The sequence below is a fragment of the Mus musculus genome, chromosome 1 (assembly GCF_000001635.26).
Source record: "Mus musculus strain C57BL/6J chromosome 1, GRCm38.p6 C57BL/6J".
Taxonomy (NCBI): Eukaryota; Metazoa; Chordata; class Mammalia; order Rodentia; family Muridae; genus Mus; species Mus musculus.
The window spans coordinates 111139703-111157809 of record NC_000067.6 but is presented as its reverse complement, the minus strand read 5'-3'; the positions used below and the strand labels follow the sequence as shown (position 1 = coordinate 111157809).

General features: G+C 37.0%; 1 long non-coding RNA gene across 1 annotated transcript; it reads left to right on the top strand.

Annotated features, from left to right (window-relative positions):
• The first annotated feature begins 7573 nt into the window (after positions 1–7573).
• On the top strand, positions 7574–15502 carry 4921525D07Rik. Its single transcript, XR_387298.1, has 3 exons — positions 7574–7634; positions 13016–13152; positions 15450–15502. It is a non-coding gene; the product is annotated as an RIKEN cDNA 4921525D07 gene (long non-coding RNA).
• Positions 15503–18107: the final 2605 nt, after the last annotated feature.

The window sequence follows — 18107 nt, the reverse complement described above, 5'->3', positions numbered from 1 at the left end:
TATTTTATAAAACTTGTAAGGCCCATTTTTGTATTTTCCCTACAATGGAACAATTATTCATGTCTGTTGTCAAAGAAATTGTCTTCAGAATTATCAAATGTAAAATGTTTTCATTCTTAAAGTGGTATAAAAAGAATGGCAACATAAATGTAAACTGTTTTCCTCCTGCTATTTATTTGTATTTGATCTAACATAATTCAAACAACAACGACATAAAATTGTCAGGGAAAGTTAATTATATTTTTATACAACACCAGGAAATACTATGCATCTTGTTCACTGGGATGATTTTCCCTTCACACCACAAAGCTTTCAAGGAATAATGATGAAAAGTTCTCTGTGCAAGATTTACACATACACTTTATAATTATCCTTATAATGATTTTAGGAAACATTGGCCTTTTGGCGGTGATATTGGTGAAACATTTTCATAGCACACAATATTTCCTATAATTATTGTTAAAGCATATAGAAATCAACTTTACTTTTGTGTATAATCAACAATACCGTATGCTGTTTCCATGTCACTAAACAATAAATATTTTTGGTTGTATCCTTTTAAATTTAATAAAGATATTTTTGTGTTTCTGAACGTTTATATACACACATATATGTACATATGTGCTAATTGCACGTATACATGTAAATAAATATACATACATAATATATTGTTATAATGTTATATGCTCTGTACTTAATAATTTGGTGAGTCTTAAGATAATTATTTTAGAAAATATATTGACATTATCATTTATTAGTTGAGAGTTACTGGTAGAAAACAAACCTTTCATTAGAAATCATTTTCCTTTTCCATGTGTGCTTTTTCTTGTACATATATTTTCTTTCGAGTACTTGGTTACATTTCTTACATGTGCTGCATGAAAGATCTCACAGCAACTGATCAACTAAAATAAATGTTTTATACCTCTGAAGACACAAAGCCCTCACTTTGATTATAGATACTTATTTCCTTGTTTCTTCACATATAGGCTTTCCTATGAGATGAGTATGTGTTTATGTCTTCACTCATTTGAATAACGTTAACCTGGGTATGTTGGCGAAAGTCAGTAGCTACAGTACTTGACTGGCTATGATGATTAACCTTGATTAACACAAAAAGGAAGGGACCATCAACTGAGAAATTTTTCTAATAGTTTGTCATATAGACTGCCTGCTGGGCATTTTGTTGTTGTTGTTGTTGTTGCTGCTGCTGCTGTTGCTGTTTGTTGTTGTTGTTGTTGTTGTTGTTAATTAAGTAGAAATGTCTGGTCCATGGTTAATGAAGATAACATTTCAATTCTTAAACATGTGGGCCTAAGGGGTGTAAGAACATTTGGACAAAAGTCTATGAGAAAGCTAATACATTCTGTTTCCCTGTGGCTTCTGATATAGTGTCTGTTCCATGTTCCTGCCTTGAGTTCATGTCTTATCTTTTCTCCCTAATGGACTAATAAATTTTCCTAATAAATTTTGTCCCAAGCAGTTTAAGTTCAAGTCATCCTAAGCTATACAAAGGCCTAGATCATAAAACACAAAACATTGAGGACATTTTATTTTACAGCCCATGATGTCTGAAATAGTTAATATCTCCCAATTATGGAGTGATTCCAATTAAACTCAATTTTACTTTTGTATTATGAATCATTTTAAGAAAATATCTCCAATACATGTTTTTCGCAATGATTTGCAATGAATTTTATTAGTTATCTTATGCTAGTTACATTAGTTATCACTCCAAACAGTTTTCTCTTTAACCAGTCCTCCATCTACTTCACAGAAAATGCTTCCTGATTCATTGTTCTAATTTCTCAAAAAACAAAAACAAAAACAAAAACAAACAAACAAAAAACCAACCAAACAAACAAACAAACACCAGAAACTAATGCTTGTATATATGGACTAAAATGTAAATACAAGGTAAATACATATAATTACAGGTGGAAGTGCACACTTCTGGATCCACTATGATAATCAGTGGTTTTCCTCAAAACCTGAAAGCAAATATACCACATGATCCAGCTTTACCACAATTAAGCATATCCCCCATGGACTCTGTTCTTCTATAGAAATATATACTCATTCATATTGACTAGTGCTCTATTCACAATACCTAGGAAATGGAAATAATAGTCTATAAAACCTTCAACTGGTAAATTAGAAATAAATATTTGGAACATTTCACTATGGAAATTTATATCACAAAATCTGCATTAGTATTCACTATGTCCTCTGCATTGTTATGATTCTTAGATTGCTGATTTTGTGAACTGTATCTTCGGTATTCTGTAGTTTTTTTGTTTGTTTTGTTTTGTTTTGTTTTTAAATTGTTGGTGTTTTGGGTTTTTGTTTTTGTTTGTTTGTGGTTTTTTTTGTTTTTGTTTTGTTTTGTTTTGTTTTGCTATCATCCACTTATTAGTGAGTACATACCATGCATGTTCTTTTGGGTCTGAGTTACCATACTCAGGATGATATTTTCAAGTTCCATCCTTTTGCTTGCAAAGTTCCATTGTGTAAAGGAGCCAAATTTTCTGTATCCATTTTTCTGTTGGACATCCGGGTTGTTTCCATCTCCTGGCTATCACAATAAACCCTCTATGAACATAAAGGAACATGTTTCCATGTGGCATGGGAGGGGGGGGGATTGGTCATCTTTTGGGTGTATTCCCAAGAGTGACATAGCTGGTCTTCAGGAAGACATATTTCCAATTTTCTGAGGAATCTCCAGATTGATTTCTGGAGTGGTTATATCAGTTTGCAATCCCACAAGGAATGGAGAAGTGTTCCCCTTTCTTCAAATCCTTACCAACATGTGTTGTCAACTGAACCCTTGATCCTAGCCATTCCAAGTGGTATAAGGTGGGATCTCAGGGTCATTTTGATATGCATTTCTCTGATCATCAAGGACTTTGAACATCTCTTTAGGTGCTTTACAGCCACACCACACCTCAATCCCACTTGGGAGGGAGAAGAAAGCAATCACAAGTAGATTGGTAGGGAGGGACATGGAAGAGAAAGTATCAAGGAAAGGAAAGTGGTGGGAGAGGGAAACCTGATCTGGTATTGGGTGAGGGAAAAAAAAACCTGAAACCCCGAGGGCCAGAGAAAGAATGGAAAAGGCAACCTCTGGAGATGATAGTAGGTTGGGGAGACCCTCCAGAATGCACCCGAGACCTGGGAGGTGAGAAACTCTCAGGACTCGAAAGTAAGGGCCTTAGATGAAATGCCTGACAGTAGTGAGAGGAAACTTATAGAACCCACCAGCAGCAGGGAGACAGGGCATCAAATGAGGGAGTGGGTTGCCAACCCACAGTCAAAACTGTCACTCATAATTGTTCCTATCTGAAAGAATTATAGGGATGGAAATGAAGAGGAGCATGAGGAAAAGAGGGTCCAGTGACAGACCGAAAGTGAGATCGAACTCATGGGAGGGTTGGGGGGCTCCAAGGCCTGATACTAATACAGAGGCTATGGAGTATTCACAAACAGGGACCTATCATGACTGTCCTCCAAAAGACCCAACAAGCAACTGCAAGAGTCAGATGCAGATATTTGCACCCAACCAATAGACAAAAGCAACTGATCCCCGTTGTTGAATTACGGAATGCTGAATGAAGATGATTTGAAAACTGGCTTCATGTAAATGACATTAATGTTCTCACAAGACAAAATATACCTATAGGAGCCTAGCATAACTGCTCTCAGAAAGGCTCTACCTAGCACCTGACTGAGACAGCCAAACATTGAATGAAGGCCAGTGACCTCTATGGAAGAATTAGGGGAAGTACTGTAAGCCTCAAGGAGATGGCAACTCAACAAGAAGACAAACAGTGTCAACTGACCTGGAACCCTAGGAGTCCCCAGACACTGAGCCAACAACCGAAGAGCATAAAGAAGGTGGTCCGAGGCCCCCTGCACATGCCTTAACACAAAGGAGTGTCTTCTCTGGCCTCAGTGGAAGAGGATGTGCCTAGTCTTGCAAAGGTTTGATACACCAGAGTGAGGAGATACTGGGGGGGATACCCCTCTCAGAGAAGATTTGGAGGAGGGACTCTGTGGGGAAGAGGAACCAGGAAAAGGGCCAATGTTTGGGATGTATCTATTTAATTAATTAATTAAAAACAAAAAGCAAACAAACAAACACTCAGGAAACTCAAAGAACACAGGATTTTTAAACAAATTGATATTTAGATTTAATTTGCTGAACTGAATCAATTAATTCATATTAGGTATACAAAAGACATATAATAAGATAATAACCTCCTTGTGCACCTTGACTCTTCTAGCGTTCTCATCTCATTTTCAAAAGGTGGTAATATTTAGGAGATTCTAGAAACTTAAAAAGGCAAATTCCATGTTGGGAAAACAAGTCACTGTGGGCATGCTTCTGAATATTATCCCTGGTCTGCAAGCCTTCCCTGTTTTGCTTCCTATTCACTCTTGAGTAACAAGCTTCATCTTTCCATATTCTCTTTCTGTCTTTATAATCTTCCTCCAAGTGGGCTGAGAATCACTGAGTCAATGACTACAGACTAAGATCTCGGAAACTGTGAGGTAAGTCATTGCTCCTTTCCTCTCTTAAACTTGCCTTTGTCTGGTGTTTGTCACCAAAATGCAAAAATAAATAAATAAATAAATAAATAAATAAATAAATAAATAAAAGAAATAAATAACCATTCATAGATTTAATGATAATACTTTTGGAGAAAAAAAATATGCTTTTGTAAACCTCTCAGAATATGTTGAAAGTTCTTTAAAAAGTTTGTAGCTTAAGATTTTTGTTAGTATTTGGCAATGGTTGTATAATTTTCAATCCCAGTATTGTGCAATAGTGGCAGGTACAACTTTGATAAATCAAGACAAGACAAGTGTACATACAGAGATCTAGGCTACAGTGTATTATGATTATCATTTCCTGACTCTGTTTTCTTCCAGTTATTTCCTCCTCTCTTTGCATCTTGGTTCACTCCCTTTTTGTCTCACATTAGAAAACAATCTACTTTCCAGAAGATCATAATATATTAACATACTATAATATAAAAGAAAAACTTACATATGCCGGGCAGTGGTGGCACACACCTTTAATCCCAGCACTTGGGAGGCAGAGGCAGGTGGATTTTTGAGTTCGAGGCCAGCCTGGTCTACAGAGTGAGTTCCAGGACAGCCAGGGCTATACAGAGAAACCCTGCCAAAAAAAAAAAAAAAAAAAAAAAAAAAAAAAAAAAAAAAAAAAAAAAAAAAGCAAAGCAAAGGAAAGAAAACCCCAAAACAAAAACAACAACAAAAACACCTTACATACAAGAGTTGGGCAAGACAGACAAATAGAAGGGAAAGGTCCCAAGACTGGAAACCATAATATATATGCAAAGAACATGATACAGAAATATCCAGCTTCTTTGCATGTACCCTCATTTCCTGTTAGTTCATATTTGCTTTGATCCTGATAATTTAAAGGACCTTGTTTTCAACCTATACTTCTCTTTCCCAGGGTTCCCTTAGCTACAAAGGGAGGAATTTGATGGAGATATCTCATTTAAAGTTGAGTTTTCCAAGGTCACTCAGTCTCTGTGCAATATCTGGCTCTGGGATTCGGTATTTGCTTCTCGCTGCTCTGGGAGGAAGCTTTTCTGAGGGTTACTGAACAAAGCATTGATCACTATACCAGTATGTCATATAGAATAACAGAATGTTATTAGGGGTCATTTTATTGCTATGATCTTTTAGTAGAACTGTTGTACTTGCTTTTACTCTAAACCCTGGGCTTCTGTGCCTCAGGTTCTGTTTGACTCAGTGTCAGATTTAAGTTACGTCTTGTGGAGTGTGTCTTAAGTCAAGTAAGATATTACTTGCTTGCTACCACAAGTTTTGTGCCACCACTGTTCTAGCATTTCTTGCTGCCAGGATAGCAATTTATATCTCCCAGGGTTTGAGACTGTATTGGTGCTTATTTTTATTACTGTAGTCTGCTTAGTACCTTTTTGCACTAGGGGTCCTAGAATGTGGGCACTAGATGGACTTGACTCTATTCAATGACTGGTGTAGGTGTTGTCTACAGCAATGGAGCCTTACTATCACTTGTAGAGAGAACAACAGTCTTGAAATCATCTAGGATTGTTTGGCAGACCACATGCAAACACTTTGGACAAAAAAATCAATTATTTGTAACCCATACCCAGACTGGAAACTTCATTTGGTAACAGGAAATTTCCAATTTGGGCTCTCTCTATATATCATTTATGTCAGTTTCATATGTGTACGTGCCTTAGGATGATTCTACTGGATTAGTTTCCCCTAGGACCTCTCAAATATCTATTAATCCTATCTACTTCTACCCATGTTCTCTCCCTGGTTCTTATCTTCCCTTCCCCTCCTGCTTGAGCCTATTATCCCACACTTCAATCTATCCATAACTACTTATTATTTTTACTTTACCTAGATAGATTTATCTGTAGCCCCTAGTCCCTTACCAGGCATCTTATCTATGTTGTTTTACATAATGTAGCTTGGTTATTATTGACTTAATATCTACTAACCAAGAGTAAGTAAATACATGACATATTTTTCTTTCTAGGTCTGAGTTATCTCACTTAGGTTGGTATTTCTAGTTTCATCAATTTACGTGTGAATTTCAGTCTTTTAAAAATCGGAATAATAGTCTGTTGTTTTAGTGTACCACATTTTCTTTATCCATTCTTCTGTTGAGGGATATCTAGTATTTTTTCTAATTTTTGGATATTACGGACAATGTAATAATGAACATAGTTGAGCAAGTGTCTCTGTAGTTAGAACCATCCTTTAGTGACATGCTCAAAGGAGGAATAGCTTGGTCTTGAAGTAAGTTGATTCCCACTTTCCTGAGGAACTGCCATGCTGATTTTAAACAGATTTGAGGGAATTTTGATACAGATTTCTTTTTCTCTGTCACGCATTTTATAAAAATTTTGTGGTAAATAAAAAAAAAAAAAGAAATATGATCAACATCTGTCCTAGCTATATCTAATGGAAACAGCAAAAATCATAAAACCAGAATACCTGTTTAACAATGATCCAGCAAAGCTGTGCCAAATGATGCTCTCCCTGCCATTGAAACTTCCACTTTTAATCATGATCTCTACTTGTTACATGTTTGGGAAGTATTTTAATGTCTGTACAACTGGGAATATTGGATGGCTCAAAATTTTCTTAGGAATAATTTATGCATTCTCCCATGTGTACTGCATCTTTGATTCTTCAGAAAAACCATGACCATATTAACCCTCCCACTTTTATAGAGTTATCCTTATCTGGTTCAACTTGAAGGTCTTCCTAAGCCATGAAGGTTGTGACTCAAATAAAGATGAAAGAGATCTCCATATGAGGCTCTGACTCCAAGATACACTTGGAACATCTGTACTTACGTAGGAACATGATATTCAGAACATAGTAAACTTGAAAAAGTAAACAAGATTTAGTGGGCTAAAGGAGTTGGCAGAAGACCAGATTAGAAGCCTCATCTTAGTATACACTCTGGCCATTATGATTTAATAATACATTTCTAGGGACACAACATTCTTCCCAGGTTGACTTCGAGATTTTTGTTCTATCCAGGCTCTTGAACTGCAAGAACTGCTAGCCAGAGAAGGGGCTGACATGATTTGGTAAAATATGCCTATGGATTTTTAAATATTGAGGTCGATAAGTGGAAATTATTGTAAAAGATAATTATGTTTTGTCACAGTTTTTCAATGATGACTAAAGTTATCACCAAGGGGAAATTAAAACACATGTCTGGGAAAAATGATATAATCTATGCTTTGGAACAACATGAATCTACCCCTGACTACTTTCTTCTGAATAAATGAAGAAGCACTTTGACTGCCAGTCAGTCAGGATTTAAGATCTCCCAGCCCCCTGTCCCAGATACCTTCTTCTTTCAGGGACTCTGTATATTCTCTGTGGGACTTCTCTATTACCAGGGCTAGAATCTGGCAAGTATCTAAAGCATCTATACTTCCTTAGCATCCAGATTCAGCAGTTCATGTTTTGTAAAGGTGATTGTGAAACATTGTCTCCTAGGTAGTACAGGATGGCCTTTAACTAAAGATTCTCCTGCCTCTGTTTGTTATTGTTGGAATTTGAGGAAAAAAATCTTTATTGCTCAATATCATATGATTTTTATGATGGCGTTTCCTGTTTTAATGAACACATTTATTTTAAAATGTATTGTTATTTTATTTACTTTTAAACTTTTGTTTTTACAATGCTTTAAAGAAATATCTTTCATATTAATTTAATTCTATGATTGAATTTAGAATAAAATGAGCATGTACATGAACAAATTGAAAAAAATAGGATATAGAATTACCAAAATCAATATTAGATTATGTGAACATATTTGAATCTGTTCATATTCAAAGACATATCAAAACAAAGCAGTAAAAATTTGTTCTCTGCAGCTTTTATAATTAATATAATTTTGAAATAGTCACTATTTTTAAGTTAAAATTTCATTCTTTTAAAATTAACTATTGTGTTTATCATGTTAAAGGATACTCCTTAAAACCTCCATCTCTGGATGGGAGGGGTAGATTGGTTTCTAAAGTGCTTGTGTCTCTGTCATACACACCACACAATTGAATTGTAAACATCACATAACAACACCAGCACAAGTTCTATCCCTGAAAGCACATAATAAAAGTAGGATATGGCAGTTGGTGCTTGTAATTTTTAGGGAATCAGAGACAGGCAGATCTCTGAACTTATTTTACATCACCTTAGATACTCAGTAAGCACCCAGTCATAGAGATTGTCACAACAGCAGCAGCAAAATATATAAACAAAAATATATGCAAAACTAAAGTAGATGGTAAATTATAGATGACTATCCAGAAAGGTCTGAAATTTACCATTAGTCTCTACAAACACTACCTCAACTCCCAGATGTATACCCAAACAAAACTATACGGCTATGGAAATGTGTATACACATGCTAATATACAAAAATTTTCTACCTCATGCTTGGTTCTTGTAAGCACAAATGCTATAGTATACTTATAATAATTATCACTGGTAGGAAACTAATTCTCATTGTTTCTAGGAATGAGGAAAATGATATCAAAGAATTAATAATGACTACAAGGAAACATTATCTTCTAGACACAGCAGGGCAACTGTACATAAGAAGTCAGAGTAGCTGCAACACCACACAAGACCTGTGCAATCCCAGGACAATCCAAATTTCAACATGGAAAGTGGCATTGTATGCACAATCTCACCCCTTATCTGTATAAAAAATATTAATTAATATTTACCAAGACAAGGAGGGAGTTTGGGAAACATAGGGTAGTAAACTTATAGACCATTCAAAAAACTAATAAAAAGGTCAAAGATATATGAGATTAATATTCTAGCTAATGTTTAGTGTAAAAACTCTAATAAAAATATATTCTTTGTAACTATGTATATCCACCAAATAAATTGAACATAAAACACGAACATCATGCATTCTCAAATTCATCTTACTTATTTACCCTAAAACTGAAAAATAAAAGTAACATTAGAAAATATTTGCTCAGAAGAAATATTAATAACATACATGAAAGTCATATTGAATGATATCACAATATACTTTGCCAAAAGTGAAGATAATTTAAAAATATAAAGGGTTGAAGTAAATTCTGTGAACAGCTATTAGTAAAGAAGAGTATGAATACACTGAATAAAATGAAAGACTCAGATAGGTGTGTCTAAGTGGGGAACACTAGTAAAACCCTGGCCACCCTGTTTGTTAAACTCATAATGCATGTTAATCTGGCATGCCAACTAGAATTGAATTGTTTACATTATGTGTTATGAAAAATGAATCATGGTTGAATATTATAAATTTTTATTAAGAGAACACTTTATGTAGTAGCAGCAAATACATTCATCCTCCCACAGCCAGCAGGAGATATGATGCTTCCACACTCTTGACAAAATAACAAACAATAATCTCTATTTTGTGTTTTATTTCTTTTTCTGCTTAAAAGAAAAAGATGGATGTTGTTTAGGGCAAGAAATACTTGCAATCTCTACTGAAATAACTCTTGGTAGACAACGATTCAAGTAGTAAATATCTTTTTATGGATAATTAGTTGATTGAATGCTGTGTGAATTAGAGGCTTTTTAGTATTCATGGCTAATTTATATTTATGAATATTTTATTAATTTCTGTTTTGTTTGTAATAATGAAATTGTAATAACATAGAACCCAGATACTTAACATTAATAAACTTTTAACAGTAATTTAGTGACACTTATGTGATTAACTGTCACCTAGAGCTTTCTTGACAGGGCAATATAATATGCAAAGTGCTAATTCTCAAATTCAGGTGAGGAGACATTTGATTCATTATTATTTTCAAGTAAATTAAATCATCTAGCAATGAAGATATATCCATCATTTCTAACAATTTATGTAGGATCATTAGGTTTTTGAAACCAAGTGTACACTTCAGAATCAGTACCCTAGTTTTATAGTTGGGTTTACTTCTATATTTGAGACAGACACATGCAATTTTGAGTGCTTTTCATTTGTTAAAGTCTAAAACAATGTTTGTATTAAATCTTTCTACATTTTATGCAACATGTTTGTTTTAGTTATTCCACTGTTTTTGATCATGTTCATATGACCGACACCTCCTAGATCCATTTCTCAGTCCCTACATTTGTGTCCAGAGTTCTTTTCAAGACCAACTTGTGATGCTTAAATATTCTTCCACTGGAACATCATCAAACCATCAGTGGTTACATTTGTAGAGAAAATTGTCTCTTCCTCTTCCAACAGCTAAGATTTCACATTCTGTCCATGACAGTGACTGGGATTGAATATCTAACTCCCTTATCTATGATAGGACTTAGAAAGACTGATTTATTCAAGTTTTTTGCATGCTTTACAAGCAAACAAGAATTCATATACGCAGCTGTATTGCTGTATATGAAAGAAACTTTCTTGTTATCATCCACTACCTTTGTTATCTACATTCTTTCTGACCCCGCTTCTACAATGATACCTTTGCCTTGGGAGAGATGCTGTAATATTGTTGTTCCATTTAGGGCTGAAAATCCTGTAGTGCCTTAATTCTCTGCACTTTAACTAGTTGTGAATAACTATCTTAATCACGAATACTCTTGCGAGTGGTAAAATATACATTGATCTATTGATTTAATGAATCATTAAAAGCAGTTTAATACTATATTCACTTAGCATAGTTGTATTAGAATCTCCCTTAGGGTTATTATATTTATAGCTTAAGGTATTTAGCTCAATTGTGGCATCAGTTATGACTTTAGTCTTGTAGAATAGGATCTAAAACATACCAGAAATTCATCATTTACTACCGCTGTTGAAGCAGTGGACCTATTTTGCCAGTACTATCAATTTTTTGCAGATTGAATAGTTTATAATTGTGTATTATTGATGATAACTATTCTAATCTTGTATCTTGCATAGCGCCTTTCTGCACGTGAATACCAAGCTAGAAACGGGGAACTTTCCACAATCCACCATCTCATCTTGCTATGGGCGTTTATTGGACTTTTACACTGTGTAATTTAGATTTATATTAAATAAAGTATAGCAAAATATTAAAAGGGTTTACTTATGTATTTTTGTTTTGTCACTCTAAGTTTTTAGGAGAATGGAGAAAACACGTTCATTTTGGTTTTGTTTCATAGCTAAAACAAAATTATTATACAAATAAAAAATTAATTAAATTTTGTTTGACAATTTATGTCTCACAAAGATTCACATTTGGAAACATAATTTGTAAATAAGTATATCATTGTAGTGTTTTGGTAGTTTTATGTCAGTTTGACATGAGCTATTGTGATCTAAAAAAAAAAAAAATCAGAACCTCAACTCAGAAAAAGTCTCCATAAAGTTTGGCTGTAGGAAATTTTCTTAATTAGTGACTGATGCATGGGAGAGGGTCCAATCTATTGCGAGTGATGCCATCACTGAGTTGGTGGTCCTATATTGTGGATTTGGTCTAATGACGCTTGTATTATGTTTATCTGGTCTCTAAAATTGCATGGCACATCTGCATATAAGAAACTGTGGAAACCTTGCCTCCAGTTGGTTTTTATCTCCCTTGACAGGGAGACAGAGGCAGTAGTTTCAGGATTTCTGGGCAAGGGACTTAGGAAGAGAGTTTGCCTCTACCCTGGTTTATCTTTCTGTCTCACTGCACATCTCTGATTCTGACTCTGGTCTCTGTCTTTTTCAGCCTCATGGTTCCTCAACTCTTCCTCTTGCCTGTCTCTTACTGGTTCCTACTCTAAATATTTCTCATTCAGAGTATCTCTTTCATTTCAGACCTCTCTAATCTCCTTCATCTCTATTTTTATTTCTCCTCACGGTTAACCTCTCTATTTGCCACTGTCATCTATCTCTCCTGAGTCTGCTGAAACTTTGCTGTTAGCTCACTTCTTTGCAGACTTCTATCCTTCCTTAGTTTCTCTTCCTCTGCACTTTCTTATCAACTTATGTTAACTTTCTTACCGACTTACCCTGTCCTTCTTCTAACTTCTGTAACTTCCTATAACCTTTGTCAGATTGTTGGGGCACTTTCTAGTCCCACAGAGATGAGACCCCCATAAGAGCCTGGCAGTTAGACTCCCAGGTGCTCCTTACCTGAGTGGGTGGATGCCTCCCTCACTGGTTAGCACCTTAGGGCGGGGTCACACTAGAGAAAAGATGTAGGGCAGGGAAGGCAGTGCAGCTCTCACAGCTGGCTGTACTGGGCCACTGATATCTTAAAGTGAAAGCACTTTGTCTGTTAACAAGAGGCACTCTGGTGTGGGCTCCTGGGAGTGGGAGGAACGAGCTGGCAGGGGTGGGGGGAGACACTAGGGGGGAAGCGGCAGAGGTGGTGACTCTAGTCAGCCCCTCCCCAGCTGCCATCACAGCCTCTCTAGGGAGCAAGGCAGGGCCAGTGCGTGGGGAGGGCCCACAGGCCTCACCCTCTTTCCTTTTTTTCTTTTCTTGCCTGTCCTGCAGGAGGTGAAGTGCATGGCGGTGGTGGGCGTCCTGGGGAAACTTCTGCATCGGTATTTCCCACCACCCCTGTCTGTGGTTTTGTGCTGAGACTGCTGAGACTGCCGCCATGCAGTTCCTTTGGAACTCAGAAGTGAAGAGTAGGTGACCAGAAGGCCTGTGCGCTGTTTCACACCGAGTTCTAGTGCTCTGTCAAGGCCCTAGCTGTGCTCTGTGGCTACCTCCCAGAGCTCCTCCAAGCAGTCAGCGGTGCGGCCTGTCCACGGGAAAACAGCGCCAAGTTGTTTTGCTTAACCATCATTGACAAATTCTGTCTTAACGTCAGTCCAAGTCTACAGTCAGAGACAAAGGGTTGACACAGTCTGTCCCATAACAAAAATCTGAAAAAAAAAAAAAAAAAAAAAAACCCAGAAACAAAGACACAAGACACTAGTATGTCTAAACACACGTGTCCAAATCTGGACTTATACAGCCAGCCAAACGAGACTTCCTGATGGGGATCTGATTCAACATTGTCCCCCTTCTTGATGGGGGTCAGTTTCCACATCGACCCCCTTCCACCCATTGAACGTCTTACAGAGTTGCAGCCTGTGGGGCCTTAGGATGTCTTCCTCCCGCAACCAGTAGGTCCTTGCGGTCCACAGTGGCATCTGTCAGAATACAGAATACCAGAACAGGAAACCCAAGCAGGACTCCAACTCACCAGGAGGGACTCAAACCCACAATCACAGAACTGAAAAAAGAAGACACAAGTTCAGCAGCACCACACTTAGACAACAGACAACATACGAGACTCACACAATGTACCCCCAAGGGGTATTCTCGGGTTTCTGGGTGTCCCCAAATCCTGGACGAGCCCCCAAGATGTGATACCCCCTTTTCAGGAGCCCCCACTCTAGTCTTGGGAGAGAGAGCACACCTAAAGAAACACAAGAATCCTTCTTGCTGTAAACACACGAGGTAGTTTAATGACAGAGCTCTGGGTCAAAACATATCTCACACATTAGACAGTGGATTCGATCCTGAGGCTCGAAAGATAGGGGTTTTTATGGGGTAAAGTGCCTAGGTGTGGGGAATTCAGCCTAGTGACACACTATTGGCTTATTCAAACATCAGCAGAAAAAATATATGTACGTGCAGATCAGGGTGTCAGAGTTCTGTGAGTCGGATGTTTATCAATGCTAGCAGAGTATCTGGCCAATTTGACTCAGTTCAGATAGCCCTGTTATGTCCACACATTCCTCTTTATCTTTATGGTCAAGCTGTTCCCAGGAATGTTTTAACTACAAGTCATGCCTGGGTTTTTTCTTCTTTTTTTCTCAGCCCTGGGCAGCTTCTAGGCTCACAAACAACGAGCAATTTCTGAGTACTTTATATGACTTACAGGTCGTGAAATTTTATCTTTCTTTCATAAACTCTTTATTTAGTTTTATCCCTGTTTTAAAGTATGCTTGTTTCCAAATGACAACATAGCTATAATTGTATCTGCAGCTGTATCATCTGCATCTGTATCTATATAAATAAATAAATAAATATATATATATATATATATATATATATATATATATATATATATATATATTCATATATGATATTTAAGGCATGGGTATAAATAATAAAATTGGAAAAAGTGGTTAAACTTAAGAAAGCTAGTAGCATTAGCATCTGGTATCCAGTCTCTATGCTTAGAAGATTCAGGGCTTGACTGAAGTTCTTTCCATTTAAAAAGGCTTGATGAACTGAGATCATAGGAAATCACCAGTTATTCCTGAAAGTGTTATGGGAGCAAGTTTCTGAAACCAGCTTCAGGAGGGAGGGAGGTGGGACAATAGGTCACTTCAGAGCACCAAGGATGAATCTTTTCAGAGTTGAAACCTTTGTAATATATGAATCTTACAACCACTATTTTAGTACTATATAGATATTTGTATGGGTTGTGCAAGGTGCACAAATTAGTTAAGGAAGAATTTTTTGCTCCTTGTTTGAGCAAGTGAAAGAAAGCTATCTTTTTTATGAGTTAATTTTATCAATAACCAATTATAATAGATATTTGTTCATGCCATGCAAAGGATGATATCATCTTAAGGATTTTTAACCAACAAAATTTATTGGCTAATTTTAGCCAAAGTTTTGTCTAGAGATATTTTCATATTTAAGCCAGTTTCGGGACTGTTCCCATGTGGAGGAATAAGCAAATAATGGTATCTGTTCTGTTTGATCTTCTTGAATTTTTTTCTATCTGTAGCCAAGATGTTCAGGGGTCTTCCTTATTATATCTGATCCATGTGACTTAGGAAGGGATCCACAGCCTTTTCTTCTTTTCTGTTAACACAAATATAGAGCCCCTCTCCCAAAATAGCATGTCTTTGACCTAACAACCTGAAATCATCAAAATGATAGATTGATTTAATTTAACAGTTTCCTTTTTTTTTTTTAGGCCTGTACTATTTTGACCTCTCTCATAGTGGATGTGTAATACTTTAAAGACCAAACTTATAACCATCTGTGTCTTGGTAATTAAGGCAACTTAAAGCAATTAAAGCAATTTTAAACAACTATTATCCATTGAAAAGTGATCCTCCCAAACTCCTTTCTTTTTTGTTTTTTTTTTCATCTAATGCCTAAATTTATTTATTCATCTATACATATTGTAAAATGATTAAGCAATTTTCACTCATTCTCCCTTCTGTAGATTAATATCTCTATGGGTATATATATCATCTTTCTCTTTATATGAGATGATTTAATATTTTTCATATTTAGCTCCACTAAATCCTTCTATACACATTATAAGCATATTTTCAACCTGACAGTATCATATACCATGCTAAGCAATCCTAGAATTTCCATGGAGCCCTCCAGTCAAAGAACCCAGTTGTTTACAAAACATTGACTTCTTAAATTTTCATTATTTCTATTCATTTTACTTGATTGTAATAGATAAGCTGCCTCTACAATCTGCTTCTATTTCTTTTGAGTAGTGTGTCTCCTCGCAGAGCAGGGACTCCCAGAATCTCTGAGTTCAATCTCTCTGAGGCAGCTTAGAAGCCTTTGAGAAGTACTCAGGCTGGATTCTAAGCCTACTACCAGAATTGTCTGGTTCAGATTTGGAGACACAGCCATATCATAGCTTACACCATGAACACAAAAAGTATGGGTGCCAATTTAGATGCCTTTTGTCCTAGCCCCAAACCCATGTGGCTTGGGCAAAATATGTGCAGCTCTGCTAATGAACCAATTGTCCCCACTTCATAATCTTAAGGCATGTTGTGTGTTTTCCATTCAGAATTCTCAATTATTCTTTTAATAATGAGTTCAAGCCTACATGCTGGATGTCATCTGTAGTTTTTCCTTATTAATGATACATAAATTGATCCCGGTAGAGGCAGCTTGTGTTCCTTACTGCCCACCCCAATGTTCTGGGTTCTCAAATGAAAGACAAACACACACACACACACACACACACACACACACACACACACACACACACATACACACAGAGCCTTTAAACACTTAGCCATAAACAGCTCAATAGATAGGCCAGTTCTTAAACCTCCATGTGGCTGATGGATATATAAACCTCCATATGGCTGATGTACTCTTCTCCGATATTTCTGAATTATTACTCACTAAAATCTATGTTCTACCTTTGCTGCCCTGGACTCAGAACTGCAGCCTCTAGTCTGCATTCCATAGCACTTACATGATGACTGTCTCTTGGTCTCCTGCACCTTCAGGCTAGGTGTTTCTCTTCCTTCCCACGCTTGATGGCTATCTCTGAATGAGAAATATTTAGAGTAGGAACCAGTAAGAGACAGGCAAGAGGAAGAGTTGAGGAACTATGAGGCTGAAAAAGACACAGACCAGAGTCAGAATCAGAGATGTGCAGTGAGACAGAAAGATAAACCAGGGTAGAGGCAAACTATGAGAGAAGATGAGTGACAGGGTAGGGACATGATTATTAGATAACATCCAAAGGAATAAGAGAAAATGCTGGCCACAAGAGTCAGGAAAACTAGAAAGCTTAGATAGTGCCTGACAACTACAGAAAGCTTTTGGCTAAAGATCAATGTGTTTACTGTAAAGAAAAAGGGCACTGGGTGAGAGACTGCCCCAACAAAAGAAGATGAGTCCCCCTCATGACCAAACCCTTCCACCTGTTCATGGCTAAAAGTGAAGGGATAGCAAAAGGAGTGCAAACACAGAAGCTGAGTCCTTAGAAGAGGCCGGTGGCCTACCTGTCAAAGCAGCTAGAAAAGAGACTGTGTTTCATATTCCTCCACTGACCAGTTCAAAACAAATTAGAAAAGCTCCTAGGCACTGCGGGCTTTTGCAGACTGTAGATTCCAGGCTTTGCTGAATTAAAAAGCTAAACAGCCCTTCATATAGAGAAATAAAGAACAACAGAACTTGGATGCCATTAAGACTGCCCTAATGTCGTCCCCAGCTTTGGGACTCCTAGATGTGACTGAGAACAAAGGTATTGCCAAAGAGGTTCTTATTCAGAGGTTGGGACCCTGGAAAAGACCTGTGGCATACTTGTAAGAAATTAGACCTGGTGGCTGTAAAATGGCCTGTTTGTCTGCACATAGTGGCTTCTGGTCAAGGATGCAGATAAATTGACTCTTGAGACAAAACTTGGCGCATGACCTAGAAAGTGTGGTTAAGCCTCCCGATCATGGCTGACTAGCACTCACATGACTCACTATCAGACCCTGTGGTTAAACTCTGATAGAGTCACTTTTGCCCCCAGCAAGTCTGAACTCAGCTACCCTGCTCCCAGTCCCAGACTTTCAGCAGGTTCTTGCTGAGACACATAGGTGGCATAGAGATCTGACAGACGAGTTACTAGAGGGTGCAGATGTTACCTGGTTCACAGACTGGAACAGCTATCTAGAAGAGAAAAAAATATATACTGGAGCAGCTGTGGTAGCTAGACAGACCTTACCAGAGGATACATCAGCTCAAAAGACTCAACATCTACATAGATAGCAGGTATGATTTTGCCACAGCCCACGTCTATGAGGCCATATATCAACAGAGGAGTCAACTGACATCGGGAAGAAAAAGAAAATAAGAACAAAGAAGAAATGCT